This window comes from Pseudopodoces humilis, chromosome 5 (genome assembly GCF_049639895.1).
Source record: "Pseudopodoces humilis isolate 2021_Gansu_Grassland_sample_001 chromosome 5, ASM4963989v1, whole genome shotgun sequence".
Taxonomy (NCBI): Eukaryota; Metazoa; Chordata; class Aves; order Passeriformes; family Paridae; genus Pseudopodoces; species Pseudopodoces humilis.
In genome coordinates this window covers 24,974,862-24,985,010 of record NC_142204.1, presented here as the reverse complement: position 1 = coordinate 24,985,010, position 10,149 = coordinate 24,974,862, and positions in this window count along the sequence as shown.

Below are 10,149 nucleotides of genomic sequence, written 5' to 3'. Positions count from 1 at the left end.
TTCACTCTCTTTAATGTTATCCTCTCTCCCTACAAGGTCTGCAGACAGAAAGGGGTCTCCACTGCAGGTTGTGCTGCTCCCCTGCCAGCCAAATGTGCAGAGAGGTTTTCCTTTGCTCCCATGCCTGGTGAGACCACTCTCTTCACCTGCAAATACTGGTGGGGGAAGTGGTAATTGTTCCTTCTAGAGGTAATTGGCACTTGGCAGGATCTTACTCATCTTGGTGGTGACAGGGGCTAGCTTTCTAGGCTCTTCCACCAGCAAAGCAGGCTGCAGGGCTGTGGCTCTCCACCTCACAAACATTTAAAAGCCTCTTACCCAGGGGTGCAGCTGTCTTCACTCTTGCCTGGAGCCTGCCCTGCCAAAGCGTTCACTCTGCTGAGTGAATGCTGGCCTCTTCACACCTTGCCAAGCAAAGCAGATCTGACCTCAAGGAGTTAAACACTCAAACTGGTGCACAGATGAGTATATCTGCTCTGCTTGGTGGATCTGTTCAGCGGGCGGAGTAGAAAGGAAGGTGAACAGACACAACTGCACCCCTGTAATATTTCTGTTACATGCACATGCTGCCAAAATATAGGAAGACCCCAAGGGTATGGAAAGGCTTCCCAGCCCTCTGGATATGACTAGATAATGCCACTATGGATGTCACATTCCCCAGGTAGGAGCTCATCCACCTGGGAAACTTGGGAAGCATCCTTCTCCAAAGCCCTAGCCTTCTTGTCTCCCTCACCTCTCTATCTTCCTTGCTCCGAGGGATTATTTTCCCTAAATGCTGTGGCCTGATCCTTGGAGCAAACAGCAGCCAGCAGGAGGGTGTAAGAGAGAGTCCTGCCATCAGTGAGCAACCCTATCTCTCCCTTTGCCTCCTGCTGTACCTATCCCCCTTGTGCCATTCACCTGCAAGCAGCTGATTCCCTTTTTCCCCCCCTCTACAGCTCCTCCTGGTCTTCACTTCCCACGTATGCCTTGCCTGTCTGGCAACAGCTGCACTCCATGCTGTGAAACAGCATTTCCAAAAACATGGGCCTCAGCAGGTAGCTGCGGGAGCCGGCGGCTGCGGTGCACAGTGGGAGCACTGGCTGGAGCAGTTGGCTTGGCTGGCAGCGATGTCCCTGTTCTGCTGCAATAGCCCAATTAGTAGCTCAGGTGTCGCCACAGTCTTTGGCTGTGGCCCAAGAGCTAATGATGGAGCAGGTGGCAGATGTGAGGATTGCAGAAGTGTGGCTGGAGATGAGGGGAGCACATTTGGAGCAGCTTGTTGTTGAGACCAGTCTTTGCTGACCAGCTGGGATGATGGGTTTTGCAAGGTGTGTTCTTGCTTTACAGAAGTCTCCAAAACAACCTTCAACCTCTGAAGGATACTGCAGCTGCATTTGGCTCTGCCACCCCTCCCAGGATGTCCAAAATTATTTTGGGATTACAGCAGTGACCATAGCTGTGACCACTGGTTTACAGCAGGAGGAAAACTCATTAAACCCCAAAGGTGTTTCATCAGAAGCAAAGTGGCAACAGGGCATTTACATGTCACTCATGTTGATGCAACATGATGATAGAGGGGAATAAATGGCATTGTCTGATGAAAGAAGCTTGGTCTTACCAAATTCCTTCACTGTGTGTCTACCACAAATGGCCTGAGGCACTTGGGAATTACTGATCCCAGAGGAGAGGAGAGGAGAGGAGAGGAGAGGAGAGGAGAGGAGAGGAGAGGAGAGGAGAGGAGAGGAGAGGAGAGGAGAGGAGAGGAGAGGAGAGGAGAGGAGAGGAGAGGAGAGGAGAGGAGAGGAGAGGAGAGGAGAGGAGAGGAGAGGAGAGGAGAGGAGAGGAGAGGAGAGGAGAGGAGAGGAGAGGAGAGGAGAGGAGAGGAGAGGCTGAAGAGTGGTGGTGGAAACTGTCTAGAAGTGTACAGGCAGTGCAGTGAAGAATGTGCAACTTGACACGCAGCAAGATCTTGAGAAGCTTTCTCCAGGTTCTTCAAGCAGGTTGAAGAACTGGTTAAAAAGAGGCTTAGAGCTATGACCAAAGAAGCTGTTGATGCAGTTTGACTCCTGCTGTGCTTACAGAAGCAGGAGTTTATACCTTCTTTGTAGGCAAACAGGATTATGTCAAACTACCTAATGCCATCATTCAGTTCTCTTACTAATGGAAATATTGAGTATGGGCTGATTGCTCGAGCCAAAAAGGGAGGCAGGTTTTTATGATCACCATGTTGTGTTACCCTGCAAGTACAAACTGCTCCTTTTGGGGCTCTGCATAAAGCCAGAGTATAGATCCAGCTCTGCTTGCCTATGCTTGAGGAGTCAGGATACATGGATCTTCTGAATCTTTTCCATCCCAAGCTCCTGTCCTTGCTGTCCTTCCCTGGGGCCTGTTTCCACTTCTGCTGCACTCAGTAGCAGAGCTGACTTCTGTGGGAGCATTACGGCCCTTGGGTGTCAGGCCCTCAGTGGGCTGCAAAGAAAAGGAGTGGAAAAGTCTGTTCTTGAGTCTGAATCCGTTACACTGATGCTTCTTTCCCCCAATGGCTCCAAAAACACCCACTGCTGCTGAAACACAGCCCCATCTTGAAAAGAGCTGTGTGGCAGTGGGTGTCACGGCAGCCATTTTGTACTAATAACAATAATTTTGTATTAATACCATGTCATAGTAGGGAAGACAGAAATGACTAATTAAAATGTTGCAGAGATAGTCAAGTCATGAGAGCATTACTCAAGTGCAATTTAGCTGGGAAGCTGCAATTCACAGCTCTGCTTTGACAAAAATACCACAGGGCTTAATTGGACACGTCGTTGTCAAGGTATCAGGGTAGCATCCTGCCTGAACGCAGCTCCAGGCTACCCACCATCCAGACTGGGCATCCGGTCAGAGCCTTCCACTGCTGGCTCCCAAGTGGCTGGTGCCAATTCCAACAATAGTTTTTTCTGGCCTACTCCCAGGCAGGCCTAAGGTGTCTCAGCTTGCAAACAGACTCTTAGTTCAGTGTGGCATGCTTAAGATTGGGGTAACAATATCATCAGTGGGGAGTCTAGCTAAGCAAAGGAGATGGAGGGAGGAGAAAGCAAAGGGTAACACAAAGAGAGAGATGGAAGAGAGAGCAGCCTTCCAAAAGGCCAGAGAAGGGAGGCAGGAAGGACCTGAGTGTGAAGAGGACAACAGCTCCCATACCTGGCACATTTCTCTCCTGCTGTTGCTGTCTTGGAAGAGATGAGCCTGGTTTCTTCTGAAAATGCCTAGTGAGGAATTACCACAAATACTTTCTCTGATACATTCTGTGGCACTGTGAATATAAATGATATATGTTACAGGAGAGAAAAAATGATCTTGCATGGGCTCAACGAGGCACCTCACCCTGTGAAAATACCCTCCCTGAAAGGTTGATGTGGGTCCAGACCTGCACAAGAGGCTGGAGAAGCATCCAGGCTTTGGGGAAGGGCTGTCTTGATCCTGAGGAGCCTAGTCCAAAGGAAGAGAAAGATGTGGACACATCCTGGCATCTCAGTGCCCTGCAACCAGTGACAACTCTGAGCTTTCATTGCCCCAGACTGGCAGATCAGAGGTGCAGTCTCTGCTCTGGGCCAGAGAAAATCACTCATGAGGAAACACAGATGAGATCTTCCATCTAGCTGACGTGCATGTGGTGCCCCTGCAAAACTCTGCTCTGCTCTCTCAGCTCCTTGTGCTGACTGCCAACACAGATGTCACGCTCACCAGAGACACCTCCTTTTCCATACACTAGAAATGCCCAGTCTTGCCTCAGCCTGGCCAAGCTCCTCAAACTTCTTGCCAAGGCTGACTGTTATTTACCCTTTCTCCTCAGTGGGGCATGATGGCGAGGCTCAGCCTAAGCACAGTGTGTGCCCAGGATCTCAGCTAGTGCCAGTGGGATGCAGGGGGAGAACAAGCTTCCCCACGCATGGACTCATTCACAGGCCCGCAGCCTTGCAGCCAGTCCAGCTGAATGATGCAGAGCCAGGGAGGACACACAGTGGGACCTACCCACTGCTCTGGGATGTCAGTCCTAATGGAAAACAGCAGAGAGGAGTTATAATATGCCATAAATATTTACTAGCTAAGGCATCCCTTTCCCCAACAGTTGTTAGAAGTCCTTAGATGCTTGAAATTTCAGGAATGAACTGCATCTTCTGCTCCAGCACCAGGAGAACCCAAGCACGATCCCAGCCTGGTCCTGATGAGTCCAAGTGATGCCTCCTGTGCAGCAGGTGACTGCATGGCTGCCAGATGAGCCCCGGATCTGCTGAGCCCCCGGGCAACACCGTCACCTCCTGTGAAGTGTGCTTGGTTTGTGGATGCAGAAATAGTCTGGTGTGGTTTGAGACTGGGATGAGCCGCATTATTCTTCCCACTGACGAGGGGCTGCTGAGAAATGTCAAGGTTTCCCTTTGCTCTAGAGGAAGCTAACCCAGTCTCAGCCTTCCTTTCAGCGGCTGGCCCTCCGTGTGCAAACTCTGGGGTCCAGCAGCGCGTTCCTTCTCAGCCTGCACAGCACAGACACGTGGCTGGTGCTAAGGAGACACACTTTAAATAACCACGCCACAGTGACTCATGCCTTACCCAAGGCAGTCTGGCTGCTGGCATATAAAGCATGAAAGCCGGTGATCTTTGGAAAAAGAGAGGATCCTACAGCGAGCAGACATATGGCTCAGTTCCTGGCCAGAAGGTGGGAGGGGTGGAAGCGTTTCTAAACGAGATAGGCTGGGAGGCTGAGGCTCACAGGTGCAGAGCAGTGGCCCCCCCAGTGCTGCCCAGCTCTCTCCTCCTGACCTGCTGCCACATACACAGCCCCTTGTGTCTGGAATTTCAGTGAGTTAGCAGTTTTCCAGGCTGAGGAGCCTTGGAGGGGTAGGAAAAAAGCATGCGGGAGCAGCGCCTGCACCGAGTGGCTGACATGGGGACATGGAATGCTCTTTTGCCCTTTGCAACATTTGTCCTGTAGCACCCAGGTGGCAGAAAAGGATAGGCACTTCTGGTGGTTCTGGTGGACCTTCACCTTTCCCTCTATCACTTCTCATCCTCCATTTCCCCAGCCCCCACAGTTCCAGAACTGCCCTTCCCATCCTGCCTCTCTCTCAAAACTCTCCCCATCCACTTGACCCCCTTCTCACACCAGCTCCCCTCAGCACTGTTCCCTCCATCATTGCCTGTCCTTTTCCTCCTCCCCCAGACCTATCCTCCCACACCTCCTGCACTTCTTATCCAGCTCCCCTCCCTGGAGGGCCGCTCTGCAATCCCTGTTCTCTGCTTCTCTGTGCCATCTCTGCACCACTCCCTCCTTGTCTGCTGCTTGGGGCCACATCTTCCCCTCTGGCAAACAGTCACCCCTCAGGACCTACTGTGGTACTTCCCACAGACCTCCTCACAGCCTCCAACCCCTTCCCACAGCTGTTTGCTCCAGAAGCACCACAATGGCTCGGCAGGCTGGACCAGCTTTCTGCCAGCAGCCCATACTGAGGCTAGCCTTCATCTTGGGTTGCATCCCGCTCTCCCTCGCCTTTTCTCCAGGCTGTGGCTGTGGTTGGGTTGCCCTTGACAGCCACATGAGCTGCCTTCCCCAACCCACAGGCTGTTTTCAGGGCCTGGACACCCTGGAGCTGCTCATCGGCTTTGGCAGGGTAGCGTAAATGTCACGTCCCTGCCTGTTCCCAGCCTGATGCCTGTTCCCGGCCCGAAGCAATGCCCGCATGTCTCCCATTATGTAAGGCGTAATGTGGATGGGAGCTGGGAGGCCTCGGGGTGGCTTGTGTGCCATGAATGACAGCTGCAAAAATGAGAAGGGAACTATTTTTAAACCTTCCCCTGCCTGCCTTCTCCAGCTCTTTTCCCACAGCTCCAGCCAGGCTGAGTGGATGTCCAGCCCATGGGGGCAACTGGTCCTGATGTGCTCTGCTGAACAGGTCCCGAGAAATTCTGCCACAGAGGGACATGCAGCACCTCAGCACAGGGCTGGTGGTACTCAGAGGACGTGTCCTCTTCCAGCCCTCCTTTGTCGCCCTGAAAACTCAGCTTCTGAGCTTGCTGACATAGTTTTCTAAGGACTTTCCCAGGACAGTAACTGTAAACATAGAGATGTGTACATTCTTTCTGATACACGTCTTGTGATGGGCATCTCTCACGGCCAGTGCAGTTGGGAAAGTGTTATCCTGACCATCCAATCCCCGGCCATGGTCAGAAACCTATAAATCCTGGGAGAAGAAATAAACTCTCTCTTCCTTTCACCACACCTTGAGCTGCGTTCGTGTGATCTATTCATCTCCAGCGACAACACTCCTTGGCCATCAACAGTCCCCTGACATCCTCTCCTTCACCTCTCAGAGCCCTGCCTGTCGGCAGGACCAGCAGTGTTCCTTTCTTTCACCCAGCCTCTCTGTAACTTTAGAAAGGTCATTCCCTCCTCCTTGAGCCACAGGGTTATCACAATTCCTTGGAAAAGAGCAGAAGGGATCTAGAGGGAGAAAAACCTACCTTCTACTGTGTAAACATGATACCTCAGCACCGCCCTGTCCCTCAGAGTGAGGGCAAGAGACAGATGGTCTGAGGTAGGGGCCTGCATGATTGTCCCATCTCCCACTGAGTGCTGTTGGCACAGGGACCAGTAGGGGAGAGGCAAGGTGGGTGGGGAGCTGTCTAAGAAGGGCTCTGACAGTCACAAGGAGAATTGTCAAAACCAGCAGTGTTTTGCACCAGAATGCTGCAAACAAGGCACCCCTCAAGCTGGAGCATTGGAAGAAAGCATGCAGAGGGTGGACACTGCCCATGTGCTACCAATTTGGCTCTGAATAAAGACACTTGGTTCAACGATTTGCCCATCAAAGAACTGTCTGGAGAGACCGGAAAATGTGAGGTACCTCTTCACCTGGCATTGCAGATGCTGCTCTAGACAGCCCTCCTCAGGAAAGATGGAGCTGACCTGTAGCAGGTACAGAGTAGGCTTGTGAGTGGCCATTTTGAGTGTGGAGCTTGTTTAATCTAAAATAGGAGCATTTGAGAAAGGACAGCATCCATGCATCAAAAAGATATGCTAGAGCAAAATTCTAATTTGTTCTCTTAGAAGCTCATCTGGATCGTAAATACATTTAGACTTAAAATTAGAAAGAAGTTCCTAGCCAGCCATGGTATAAACTTCTGTGACAGCCTGTCAGGCTGGAAGGTGGGCAGAAGAAGCCTAATTTGGTAAGAGACTCAGCAGGCTGATAGTCACTGCATGGCAGGAGAGGAGGGAGCCCAGAATGAGCCATACACAGGTCTGAAATGAAGCTTGCAATCATGTCCCCAAACTGGTCCCCAGAGGGATTGGTACAGAGCTGAAACCACAGTGTGCTGCATCCTCTGTAGGTTGGTTACATGTCATTAATGTCGCGCTTCAGGGTCCTCCCAGATCTTTAAAGAGGCAAGAAAGAGGTCACCTCTTTTCCTTCTGGAAGGAAATTAATTTCCTTCATTTCTGTAACCTCTCTGGCCACAGTAGTCACAGGGCTGGGGTGAGGCAGGGAGGAGAATAGGGTCACTCCTGCTGCTCTCAGTCACGCTTTGGGTGTGCTGGTTTGCCTTGCTCACAGGCTCAGGACAAAGATAGCTCTAGGGCTAGGGAGGCATTTCCCTCGGGCTTGGTGTGCTGTGGCAACCTGGGGAGCTCGAGGTGTTGTTCACTATGGCAGGCAATGCCCTTCTGGACTCCTTGTTGCAGGAGCTTGGGGGAACACTAGAGACACTTTTACTCTCTGCCACTCACTCCTGCTGCTGTTCGCATCCTTAGGTTTCTGTGGACCTTGACCACGGGAAGGGACAGGGTGCCTTTAGGCAGTCAGGACGTTCCCTGGCTGCTCCCCAAGTGCCTTGACTCGGACAGACCCCAGAGTCCGAAGCCTCAGCTCCATGTTTCAGCGCGGCACGGAGCCCGCACTGTCACAAGACCCTCAGCCTTTGCGACCTTCTATTCTGCCTGCCGCGTGTCCCCCTCGGTGCTGGGGCTGCAGGACACACCTGTCCTGACGCGGGAGCCTCGGTGCGGCCCGCGGCGGGCTGTGGGAGCCCGGCAGGGGCGAAGGCCGCTCCTCACCGCGCCGAGCTCCGGCCGGGCCCTGAGGCGGGCGGGGCCGGGCGGGGCGGTGCGCGCTGCGGCAGCGCCCCCTCGCGGCGGGAGGCGCGGGAGGGGGCGGCCCGGCCGCCATTTGCAGCGCCGCGGGGGCCGTGAGGGGACGGCGGGCGTTCCGGGCCCGCGCCCCTACACCGGGTCACACCACGGCATGGGCCCTGCCGTACGACTGCCGTCTTAGGACTTGATGAAGCCAGCCTTTCCTTCAGGATAACGATGTGGAACGGCAGCTCATCCCGGGCTGCAAGCAGGCGTGCAGGAGGAGCAGGACACCGGAGCAAACTTGGCTCGATGGACTGAGGCAGTATGCGAATTTAGGAGAAGATGAGCTTACTTTCTCTTCAAATTATGTATTTTACACCCTATAAAGCTTTAGGAACAAATAAGCAATCAGCGGGATAAAATGACTGCACCAGCAGACAAGGAAGGCTGAAGCAGCAGCTGCTTGGGAGCCACCCGCACCCTTCTCCTGCACAGGTGGGTTTGAGCAGCACCGCGGGCACAAAGCCTGGGGAGGGGGGGCCCTACTGCGGCCTCACCGCCACCGTGGAGCACGCACATGGCTCTGGCTCAAAGCCTTGCTGCTCCAGCCTTCAGCCGGGGGTGGGGCGGGTGCTGAGCCTGCTCTTGCAAGCTGGAAGCATATTTCGGGAATAAAGCATACAAGAGCCAGTTTTGATCATCAAAACTGATCAGGCAGAGGGATAAGGTACAGGAACTCACCTCTTGCAACATCTGGAATACTGCTAACAGCTTTCCACTCCACATCCTCTTTCACCTCCTCTCTTTCCCTTATGGGAGGAAGGCTAGTCTCATATTACTCTTTTCCAATCATTTCTCAGGGACACCCCACCCACCTAAGCACAAGTCTGTCAAAGCTATACCATCAGCTTCAGGCTTTACTCTCTTTCTATCAGTTTGCTATTTCCTCAGAAGCCTAAGACACACTTTCTCAATGGTCATGTCCAGCCAACAACCACAGCCAAGAGCAAGCAAAAACCCCAAGGCACTTGGTGGATGCAGCTCTTTCACATTTCTCAACCACAGTATTCCATTCCTGCTACAGAGTGCTACAGACCCACTAGAGACAGATCCTTTCTGCTCTTCTGTGGATCTGGTGTAGCCAGCAGGAGCAAAAATGAGTACCAGTGTATCCAAAGTACCAAGATCAGCGGATCTTCCCAACACACAACAGGAAGGAGGCTGAGTAAGCAGTTGCCATTTTTCAGATCACTAATAGCTGCAACATTTCCCAAAGGGAACTAGTAATATAATGTGCAGAGTTAGTACATGTATGAACTCACTCCCCACCCACCCAAGAGAACATTCAAGCTCCCTGAAAAGAAGGCAGTGTAACAAACATTGGTGTTGCTGCCAGCTGATGTTCCAACAGGATATTTCCAACAGGAAAAAAATGCCAAATATCCTCCACTCTGTTAAAGCCACGTAACACCAGAAGGATACATCCAGCACAGCTTTGCATCCACTCAGTTTCTAGGGCAAATCCTTGGCTTGGCAATGTCAAGACCTTGGCCTTTGGTATGTATAGAGGTCAGGCCCCTCCCTCTAAAGAGGAAGGTTTTTTGCTTTCATAAACCAATTGCCTGGGTCACTAAACCTGCCATGGCTCTGGAAGACTGCTAGAGACGAACAACTCACTGACACTTAGTTTCTTCCCTGCTACCACCCTCCATCACAAATCATACAAGATACCTTTTACAAAAGCAAAGATCCAACAAAGATCCTTACTGCAGTTCATCTAGAGATTATACTGAAGCACCAGTGATCTTGTCTACCTTGAAAGAATGTGTGAGATGCAGAAACATATAGAAGACATAGATTTCTTACCAGGTTGATCTTCAATTACTAGCTTTTGGAAAATAAAAATGAAGAAACCCAACCACCAATGAAAAAAACATTGAACCAACCAAAACCCTCAAATCAAGTTAAAAAAAAAAAAAAAAAAAAAAAAGAATGGCAAGGTACAGAGAAAGCTGTCCTCAGGGACAAAACTTACTTATTCAGAACATTACTTCTTC